The following is a 9,804-nucleotide window of genomic DNA, read 5'->3' as shown; positions in this document are numbered from 1 at the left end:
ACGTGCACATAATTGCTCACAGAAATCAACCGATATATATTAGTATAAATATATGATTGTACGCAAATTCAAGTTCTCACCAGTTCATCCTCATGTGGTGTCCTCTACCAGTCCGAACAGGGGCAATCGTACACACACGGGATTTTGCGTACGCGTATCTCCCGCACGGCAAGAAACCGGCCACGGGCGGCCGCGACGACGACCTATCACACTCGCCAACGCCACTGGGCACCGCATCGGCGGCGGCCTGTTCGAGCAGCGCCGCCCGCGTCGGTGGCGGCGAAGTTGGGCAGCCGCGCGCACACGCAGCCCCATTCCAGAGCGGACTCCGCCTCCAGCCGCAGCTCCTCCGCCTCGTGGATCTCCGACGTGGCCTGGGTTTCAGGGTTCGCGAGGAGGCCGTCCGGAGGCGGGTGCGGAGGGAGTACAGGGGAGTGTTGACAGGTTTGAGACGACGGCGGCGGTGGTGGCCATGACCGCCGGAATGATAGTGGGAGCGGGAGAGGTCTCCGCTTCCCGCCTGAGATGGGGGTAGGAGGTGCCCACACGGGGAGATGCAGGAGAGGCACCGGGAGGGTGATAGGGGCGGGCCGGTGGAGGCGTCGAAAGAGGGGCAGAGAGAGTTCGTGCGGTGGGAGCGGTTAATCCCATCCCATTACTAGATCCTGGGAAGAAACGGAGGCTTCTCATGGCGTCACGATTTTCAGCCATCCGATTAGGCGTCCAAATAAATCCTGATCGTCGGATTTTTTGATGGACGATCCTGTCCGTTGGATCAAGTCTGATGTGACAATCAATGAAGTGCCTGTCGTCTTCCACCCGTTCTACCGTCCTAAATCTCGAAGACATCGGGGGTCCAGACCGGGTGGGCCCCTTCTGTCACGAACTGTGGTCGTGTGGCCTTCCAAGGTAGAGAAATCGTGCCATCGGCTGTGATTTTGGTCTCCCGCTGAGGGCATCATTGGAATTTCGCAGATTAGTATATAATGCCAGCTCCCCAGGTTTACTCCTCTCCAACTTTGCGCGTCCAGTATCTGCGGTTGAGCTCGGTAGTCGGTCGCTCAATTCGCGGCATCCGTCAGAAGCTGCACACTGGACCAATACTGAATTCAAAGGGATTTGGCATGTTCATTTTACCTGGACCTAAGGCTGACAAAATTGTAGGTGGGCAGTGGACAGGCGGCATGCCGGCGGGAGAGAACCACTCAGGGGGGTCACTTGAAGGGCATGTCGTAGTTGTGGCCGAACACTGTGGACCAGAGGATGCCCCTGCAAAGAAGAAGAGGGATCCTAACGCCAAGAAGGTGAGGTTCAGATATTACTGTTCTGAATAGCCATGGTTGTTCTATTTTTTGACTAACGTGATAGTGTGATGTGTGTTGGTGTCACTAGTAGAAAAATGGCCTATTGTCCCGGTTCGTAAGGGCCTCTTGTCCCGGTTCCTGAACCGAGACTAAAGGGTCGGTACTAATGCCCTGTCCCTTTAGTCCCGATTCAATCCAGAACCGGGACAGATGGGCCTCCATGTGGCCTGTGCGCGTCAGCATTTCTGTGGCTGGGGTTTTTGTTTTTTTTTTGAAGGGGGGGTTTGGTGGGTTTTGGGGGGTTAATTTAGGTATTTCATATATTGTGTTAGCTAGCTCTAATTAATAGAGAGAAGTGTCCTCTCTTTTGTCCGTGCTTGGTCGACGCTACGTACTATACATATGTATAGAGAGGACTAGACACGCTAGCTAGCTAGTAAGCAAACGAAGGAAACAGAAGATCGTCATGAATATATATGCATACAGAGAGAAGTGATATCGACCACCTCTCCTTCTCCGAGAGATTGGTCAAACAACAAGTTCTCGTATATCTATCCGACACTACCGGCTACATATATACAATAATTATCTCTTACAAATATAATCTCCTAACATACGGACTCATGGTCCACATAGTATTCTCCGTCTTCAGCGATCACGTGGTCAAGAAAGAATGCCGCCAATTCCTCTTGAATTGCTTGCATGCGAGCTGGTGCTAGGAGTTCATCCCGCTTCCGAAACATCTAATTTGAAGAAGGGGGTCAATACATATATATATGAATGAATGAAACTCAACACAAATGATGGGGGGCTCGCCGTCAACATCACCAGGGTCATCCCGTCTGATCTTATACCGCAATGCACCGCATATCGGGAATGCGTTCAGATTCTTGTATGCACCGTGGTAGAGGATGCAGTCATTAGGGCATGCATGTATCTTCTCCACCTTCAATCCTAGAGGGCATATGACCTTCTTTGCTGCGTATGTACTGTCGGGCAATTTGTTATCCTGTCGGGCAATTTGTTATCCTTTGGAAGCTTCTTCTTCAATATTTTCAGTAGCTTCTCAAATCCTTTGTCAGCCACAGCATTCTCTGTCTTCCACTACAGCAATTCCAGTACGGTACCGAGCTTTGTGTTGCCATCTTCGCAATTGGGGTACAACCCTTTTTTGTGATCCTCTAACATGCGATCGAACTTCAGCTTCTCCTTTTGACTTTCGCATTGCGTCCTTGCATCGACAATGACCCGGCGGAGATCATCATCATCAGGCACATCGTCTGGTTCCTCTTGATCTTCAGCAGCTTCACCCGTTGCAGCATCATTGGGCACATCGTCTGGTTCCTCTTGATCTTCACCAGCCCCCCCCCCCCCGTTGCAGCATCACCGTATTCAGGGGACACATAGTTGTCATCGTACTCTTCTTCTTCGCCGTCTTCCATCATAACCCCTATTTCTCCGTGCCTCGTCCAAACATTATTGTGTGGCATGAAACCTTTGCAAAGCAGGTGAGAGTGAAGGATTTTCTGGTTAGAGTAAGACCTCGTATTCCCACATTCAGTGCATGGACAACACATAAAACCATTCTGCTGTTTTGCCTTAGCCGCATCGAGAAACTCATGCACGCCCTTAATGTACTCGGAGGTGTGTCTGTCACCGTACATCCATTGCCGGTTCATCTGCGTGCGTTATATATAATTAAGTGTCCAAATTAATAGAAGTTCATCATCACATTAAAACCAAAGTACATACATAGTTCTCATCTAACAATATATAACTCTTCAGAGCATCTAATTAATTAAATCATACATTGAAACTATGTAAAACATTTCAATGCGAAAACAAATGCGATCATAACCACAACCAAGGTAACAATTGATCCAACGGCATAATGATACCAAGCCTTGGTATGAATGGCATATTTTCTAATCTTCAAGCGCATTGCTTCCATCTTGATCTTGTGATCATCGACGACATCCGCAACATGCAACTCCAATATCATCTTCTCCTCCTCAATTTTTTTATTTTTTCCTTCAACAAATTGTTTTTTTCTTCAACTAAATTTAACCTCTCGACAATAGAGTCGGTTGGAATTTCCGATTCACATACATCCTACATAAATAAAATCTATGTCACGTTGGTCGGCATAATTTTCATAAACAATAAATGAACCAATAGTTATAAAGATAATATATATACCACATCCGAATCATAGACAGGACGAGGGCCGACGGGGGCGGATACCAAAACCATCGCACTATATAAGATGCAATAATAAAAGTAAGAAAGTAATACAAGTATCTATGTAAACATACAAGTAAGAATATTTTTCCTTTCAAAAAGAAGATAAGAACAAGAGGCTCACCACGGTGGTGCCGGCGATGAGCTCGGCGCGGGTGATCAACGGCGGTGAAGACGGGGACGGGGCGTGACGGACCGCTAAACCTAGACAAATATTGAGGAAAATGGAGCTTGAAGGTCGAGCTTGGAGAGGAGAAAGCTTAAGTAGTGTGGCTCGGGCATTCCATCGAACACCTTGTGTGCATAGGAGGTGAGCTAGAGCACCACCAAGCCCTCTCCCCCTCGGCCAGAAAAAAATAGAGCAGTGTGCTCTGCTCTTACGCGAGGGGGTATATATAGGCACCTCATTGGTCCCGGTTGGTGGCATGAACCGGGACTAAAGGGGAGCCTTTGGACCCGGTTCATGCCACCAACCGGGACCAATGGTGGTGGGCCAGGAGCGAGGCCATTGGTCCCGGTTCGTCCGACCAACCGGGACTAAAAGGTCCAGACGAACCGGGACCAATGGCCCACGTGGCCCGGCCGGCCCCCTGGGCTCACGAACCGGGTCCAATGCCCCCATGGGTCCCGGTTTTAGACTGAACCGGGACTAATGGGCTAACCCGGCCTGGACCGTTGCCCCCTTTTCTACTAGTGGTGGTTGCAGCCACAGGACTGGAATGACCAACAATACATTCCTGGCCCTGAGGACAAGAAGCCAGAGGTAGCCTTACATTTTTCTGCTATAAAATCTATATGATGATGATCATCTTACTTTTAGTATGAGTCTTGATGTCATAAAACTGAGCAAAGCCAGAGTGAACATCAGATTCTGCATTATATATTATTGTTTCACAAAGCTCTAAATTAAATTAAGATGGCCATTGTAACTCTAGCAGCACCAACATAAGATTTGGTGTTATGATTTTTTTCTCACATCGATTGTTCCTGACAGGATTATGATGACATTCCCAAGGAAATTATTTATCCTGATGTAACAAAGGTGCCTATTCACGCATTCTTCGAATAATTTTGAAGCCTCCAGTATCTGCACTTTCACATCGTTTAATACCCATGGCAGCATAAGGACTGGGATGAGGAGGAATATGGCGAATGGACAGCTCCGACCATTCCAAACGTGGATTACAAGGGACCATGGACACAAAAGGTATAACCACGACAGTACACTAGATATCTAATTGTTCTAGACAAGCATCAATGTGCATTTCAAGTTTCGACATGAGAGTTTTGTGTATTTTAGAAAATTAAGAGTCCAAACTACAAGGGCAAATGGAAAGCTCCTTTGATCGATAACCCTGGTAACCTCAGCTTACCCACCGTTGTACATTCAGACTTATTTACTGTCCACTTGTCTTTTCTTATAAGAAGCTATCTATTTTTATCACTTCCTATATATATATTTGTGGGGTATACTACCTTTTGTTGTGCTTCGTGAGGTACAACATAAGCTCTTTGACCCTTGGCTCCTATGATGTACTGCCACTGGTTGTTATCCATAATGTGTTGTGTGCATCATGGTTTACTACTTGAAAATGCATGCTTGGTAGCCTCATTCTCTTGATTAACTACAGATTTCTTCTCTCCCTATTTTGCATTCAATTAAGGAATGTATATAATTTATTGGTCCTTGACGGTGAGATATTTGAAGCTCGGCGCTTGTGTGCACTAGAATGGAACTTCTCATGGCTTTCTATGTAAATCTCGACCCATGTTTTATCAATAAATTGTCATCCGTTCTAATTGAACCTTCTACAAGCTGATGCAGTTATTGTCAAGAACACTGTCAGTTCAGTGTTGTCATCATGCAAGCAATGGGCTCATTTGCATGTTGTTTGTCCTACTAAAATTAACATTTTAAGGTCGTTTACTTCCATTGTTGCATGAAATGTTTCTGAATTAATGTGCCTCATTGGATGCAAAAAAAACATATTGGTGGCATATGATGAACCTATACTTTCCAAGTTTCCATAATGAACTTGATTTCTATTCACACGCATAAGCCTATACATGTTATCTTAATTACGCGACTGATCCTATTGAGAACAATTCATTTCTTCGCCTTTTTGGAGAATGTTGCCAATAATGTTTTATTTGAACTTTTCTCATCAGCATATGTGAATGTGAATAAATGAGAAGTGTAATTAAGTGCTTTCAAGTTGTTAATGACTCTTTTCTGTACCAGTTTGTTTGTTCCCTGATATTTAGTCTGTACTCTGTAGTTCTGCTTTGTACTGAACCCTGAAATTGGCTCATGTGCTTTCAAGAAGTTAACATACTCCCTCCGTTCGAAAAAAAACTTGTCCTGAGCTTGTCTCTCAAATGGATGTATCTAGCACTAACTTGATGCTAGATATATCCATTTGAGGGACAAGCTTTTTTCGGACAGAGGGGGTATTTGTTTTGTGCACTATATGCCCTTTGTTAGAAATATCAAATATTTTGTTCCTCATGTTATTTTCATGTCGATGCTTGGCTTATGAGGTTGCGGATTGACTTGGGATATGTTGAGATTTTTTTTTCATCTTAGTTTTATTTTGTTCGTGATTTGATTCGTTACTAAAATGGTAGTGCGTGCTTTGTTGTGTCGTTCGTGTTGTTGGGTTTCTTAAAAAAAATCACTATTACAAAATATAAGGTGTATTAATTTTTTGAAAACCCAAACCTTTTAAGTTTGATCAAATTTCTAGAGAAATATATCAAAATCCATAATATCAAATCGGTACTTTTAGATTCATCACGAAATGAACTTCCATACTTTTTGTTTAATATTGTGAATGTCGATATTTTTGCTCTAAACTTGGTCAAAGTTAGAAAATTGACTTTCTAAACAACTAATACCCCTTATATTTTATAACTGATGGAATAATTAGTTTGGCGGGTGGGGAAGATGATAGAGTGTGTTTTATTTTTATTTATAATACGGTGATTTGGTGGACCTTTCGTGGTGTGATTATGTGTTATCGCTAACCAACCTATATTTATGTGGGGAAATTTTCGTGTCGGTGGTTGCATGTACTATATTGATGCTACGATATCACATGGTGGCACTTCTTTTTTCTACGTGGTGGGAGGGTGCGCCGGATTGATATGTTTTTATAGGTTGGTTGCGCTTGATTAATTTGAAAAATAAATGGCCCAGTCAAAATCTTACACCAAATCAAAATTGAATACCTTAATTGAATGAAAGAGCTTCAAAATTTGGGAACATAGTGAATTAAAATAATTGAATGGGGAGCTTGAGTAATTTTTGACCCAGTCAAAATTGGACCCAATTCTAAATTGAATACCTCAATTAATTGTGAGGCCTTAAAAATTAGAAAGCATAGTGTGTAGTATAAAAGAATTGAATGATGGAGCTTTGAGAAATTGTTGACTCGGTTAAAATCGGGTGACCCAATCCTATTTGCTATTGCCTGGTAGTCAAATAAATGGAGATGGGCTTCGTTGATGTCAAAGAACAATTCCACAAAGTACATTAGTGTAATGGTTAGAGAGGGGCATAAGCATCTTATGTTTTATCTTGAGCATCTAGATAATATTAGTGGAGTATGGGATGATGTTGTGGAAAATCATGCGACACACGTGTTGTTATGAGTCCTATGAAGTGCATAAAAAATAAGGAGCAGAATAGTGGTGCATATTAGAGCATATATAGGTCCACACCATAGCATAATGGCATGCCATTTTGCATATGTAGAAGGGACTAGCAAAGTCATAAGTAGAAGCTGAGCAAGTGTGGATCTTGTTCAAGATGATTTAGAGGAGGGGAATGATGAGGACTTCTCTGTCTCTAACTATGAGATAGAATAGTGGATAGTGATTGTGACTTGGAGGAAGGTAATGATTATTTAGTGAATAAAAATAGTCAAATGGGTGAGAGAAGAAAGGCAAAGGAAAAGGAAAGCACCTTAAGGGGCATGACAATTATTTTAAAGATTAAAGACTTGAGATTTCAGATTCAGGTGATGAAGATACAAAATTAAATACCAAATATTTAACAGATGCGGCTATGAATGAACGCAAGTTCCATGTGGGCCAAGTCTTCTCATCTATTGACCAGCTGAGAAAATCAATCAAGGAGTAAAATTGATAGTAGAGGTTAAATATCACATTTCCCTACAATGACAAAATAAGGATTGGAGTTAAGTGTGATGTTGGATGCCCCAGGTACTTGTATGCATATTACAACAATCGTACAATCATTTATGATCAAGATATTCGAAGATGAGCACACTTACAGGTTACAGCAAGAAGTGGCAAGCTATAGTTTTTACCGCGAGATACATAGCTCATAAGTATGTTGAGAAGCAGAGAGCAAATGATAAGATGAAATTGAAGGGTTTTGGAGAACTAGTGCAGACAAATTGGAACATGAAAATCAAGGGGGCGAAGCTTGGCAAAGCAACAAAAATTGCATTCAAGGTAATATACAGATATGAAATAGCACAGTACAATCTGTTAAGGGACCAAGAACATGAGTTGAGGAGATCCAACCCAGGTAGTACCTTTTTCTTGAACTTGCCGATGGTGGAGAGTTCCAGAAATGTTATTTCCATTTGATGCATGCAAGAAGTGTTCTCTTTCTGCTTGTAGGCTTATTATTTGCTTCAGTTGTTGCCATTTAAAAATTCAATTTAACGTTGAGCAAAAAATCATTATAGATATTTTGTGTATTTTAGATTTTTTTTCTATTTACTGTATTCATAATTGTTCCTTTTTGTTTGCTAATATATGCATAACTATCACTAGAATAAATAGCCAAGCATTCGAGAAACCTCTTCACTTACTCTCTGTGATAGTATTTAAGAATACTAAAATAAACCAGAGCACATGCGTACATTTGCATTCAACTAATAGCCAAATTGTTCTATCATGTCATGTGTTTTGATTTCTTAAGTGTAATAAAGAACAAATTGATTCCAAATATTTTTAAATGTCATGTCTCCAAAAAAATTAAAACAAACATCGCATACATTGCAATATATATGCCTTAAAATAGTGTGATTGTACTTTGTACCATCAGTGTTAATATTATAGCAATAAAATCATTGGATTTTAATATTTAACTTCATTATCATGTATTTAATTTTGTTTAGTGTAACACTAAAAAATCAATATCTTGTGATAGAGACTAACATAATTATAAGGAAGTACAAAAAATTAGTATAAATAAATGAAAATTATGGAAGGGTGGTATGATGGAGTCAATTAAGTAATTGTAAACTCCGAATAGAAAAATTTGTATAATCTTTTTGAATGACAATAAGATTATACTTCTTCAAAATAGACAATAATGTATACTCATAAAGAAAAATAAGTACACAATAAGGAGGCACCGAAAGAGCAGTGTGATAGGTATTTCTCAGACAAGGCGACGAGTGCGGCGCAGAAGGTGGGTTCATCTGCGTCAATAGACAATGTTGATGCATAGAAGAGTCAAACAACATAATATATCCCCCTGCATCTCGGAAGCACGCAGCATGGAGACAACGACATCGAAGTATTTCGACGCCACTTCCCAAAGGTTTTTGAAGGTCGCACCGAAGAAGAAGTTTGTTCTTTCTTATCATGCTTCTACTTGCTACATCTGTAGGGTTGCATCATCATACCTTACGGTGATCATCAGATCTCAAGGCTGACTCAAGCTGGTTGTTGATGATGCAGATAAGATCTGAGTCATCATCGATGGAGGCGCCACTAGAGTTGGTTGACAGGTAATCATCAGACAGGGCGACGAGGGCGGCGTGGAAAGCAGCTTCAGCTGCACCAATGGTTGACGCCGACGCGCGGAAATGGAAAAGCGCAGAATCGCCCGGCATCTCAGAGGCACGTAGCATGGAAGCGGTGGCGTCGAGGTAGCTCGACCCCGCTTCCCGGAGGTTGTTGGAGGTCGCGTCGCGGAGCATGCTCGATGCCCGCAGCACAGACAACGAACCCTCGATCAGGTCAGACGTAGCGGCGCGGACGTTGAGGTTGATTCCTCCCGGGAGGCGCCTGAGACGGAGGCGCGGGCGAGCGCCGGGGCGGCCAGGTCGTAGAAGTACTGCGCGGCGTGAATCTCGGCCTCGGCAGCGCCGATCGCTGGGGTGGCGCGGTCGAAGACGTCGGACCACGCGCGGCGCGCGCCCGCGTGCGCGGCGTCCAGAGAGGCGGCGGCGTTGATGATGGTGGAGGAGGGCGCGGAGGCATGTCGGGCGTT

The sequence above is a fragment of the Triticum urartu genome, chromosome 3, assembly GCF_003073215.2.
Source record: "Triticum urartu cultivar G1812 chromosome 3, Tu2.1, whole genome shotgun sequence".
Lineage (NCBI taxonomy): Eukaryota > Viridiplantae > Streptophyta > Magnoliopsida > Poales > Poaceae > Triticum > Triticum urartu.
The sequence above is the reverse complement of the archived record's forward strand: the minus strand, read 5'-3'. Positions refer to the sequence as shown.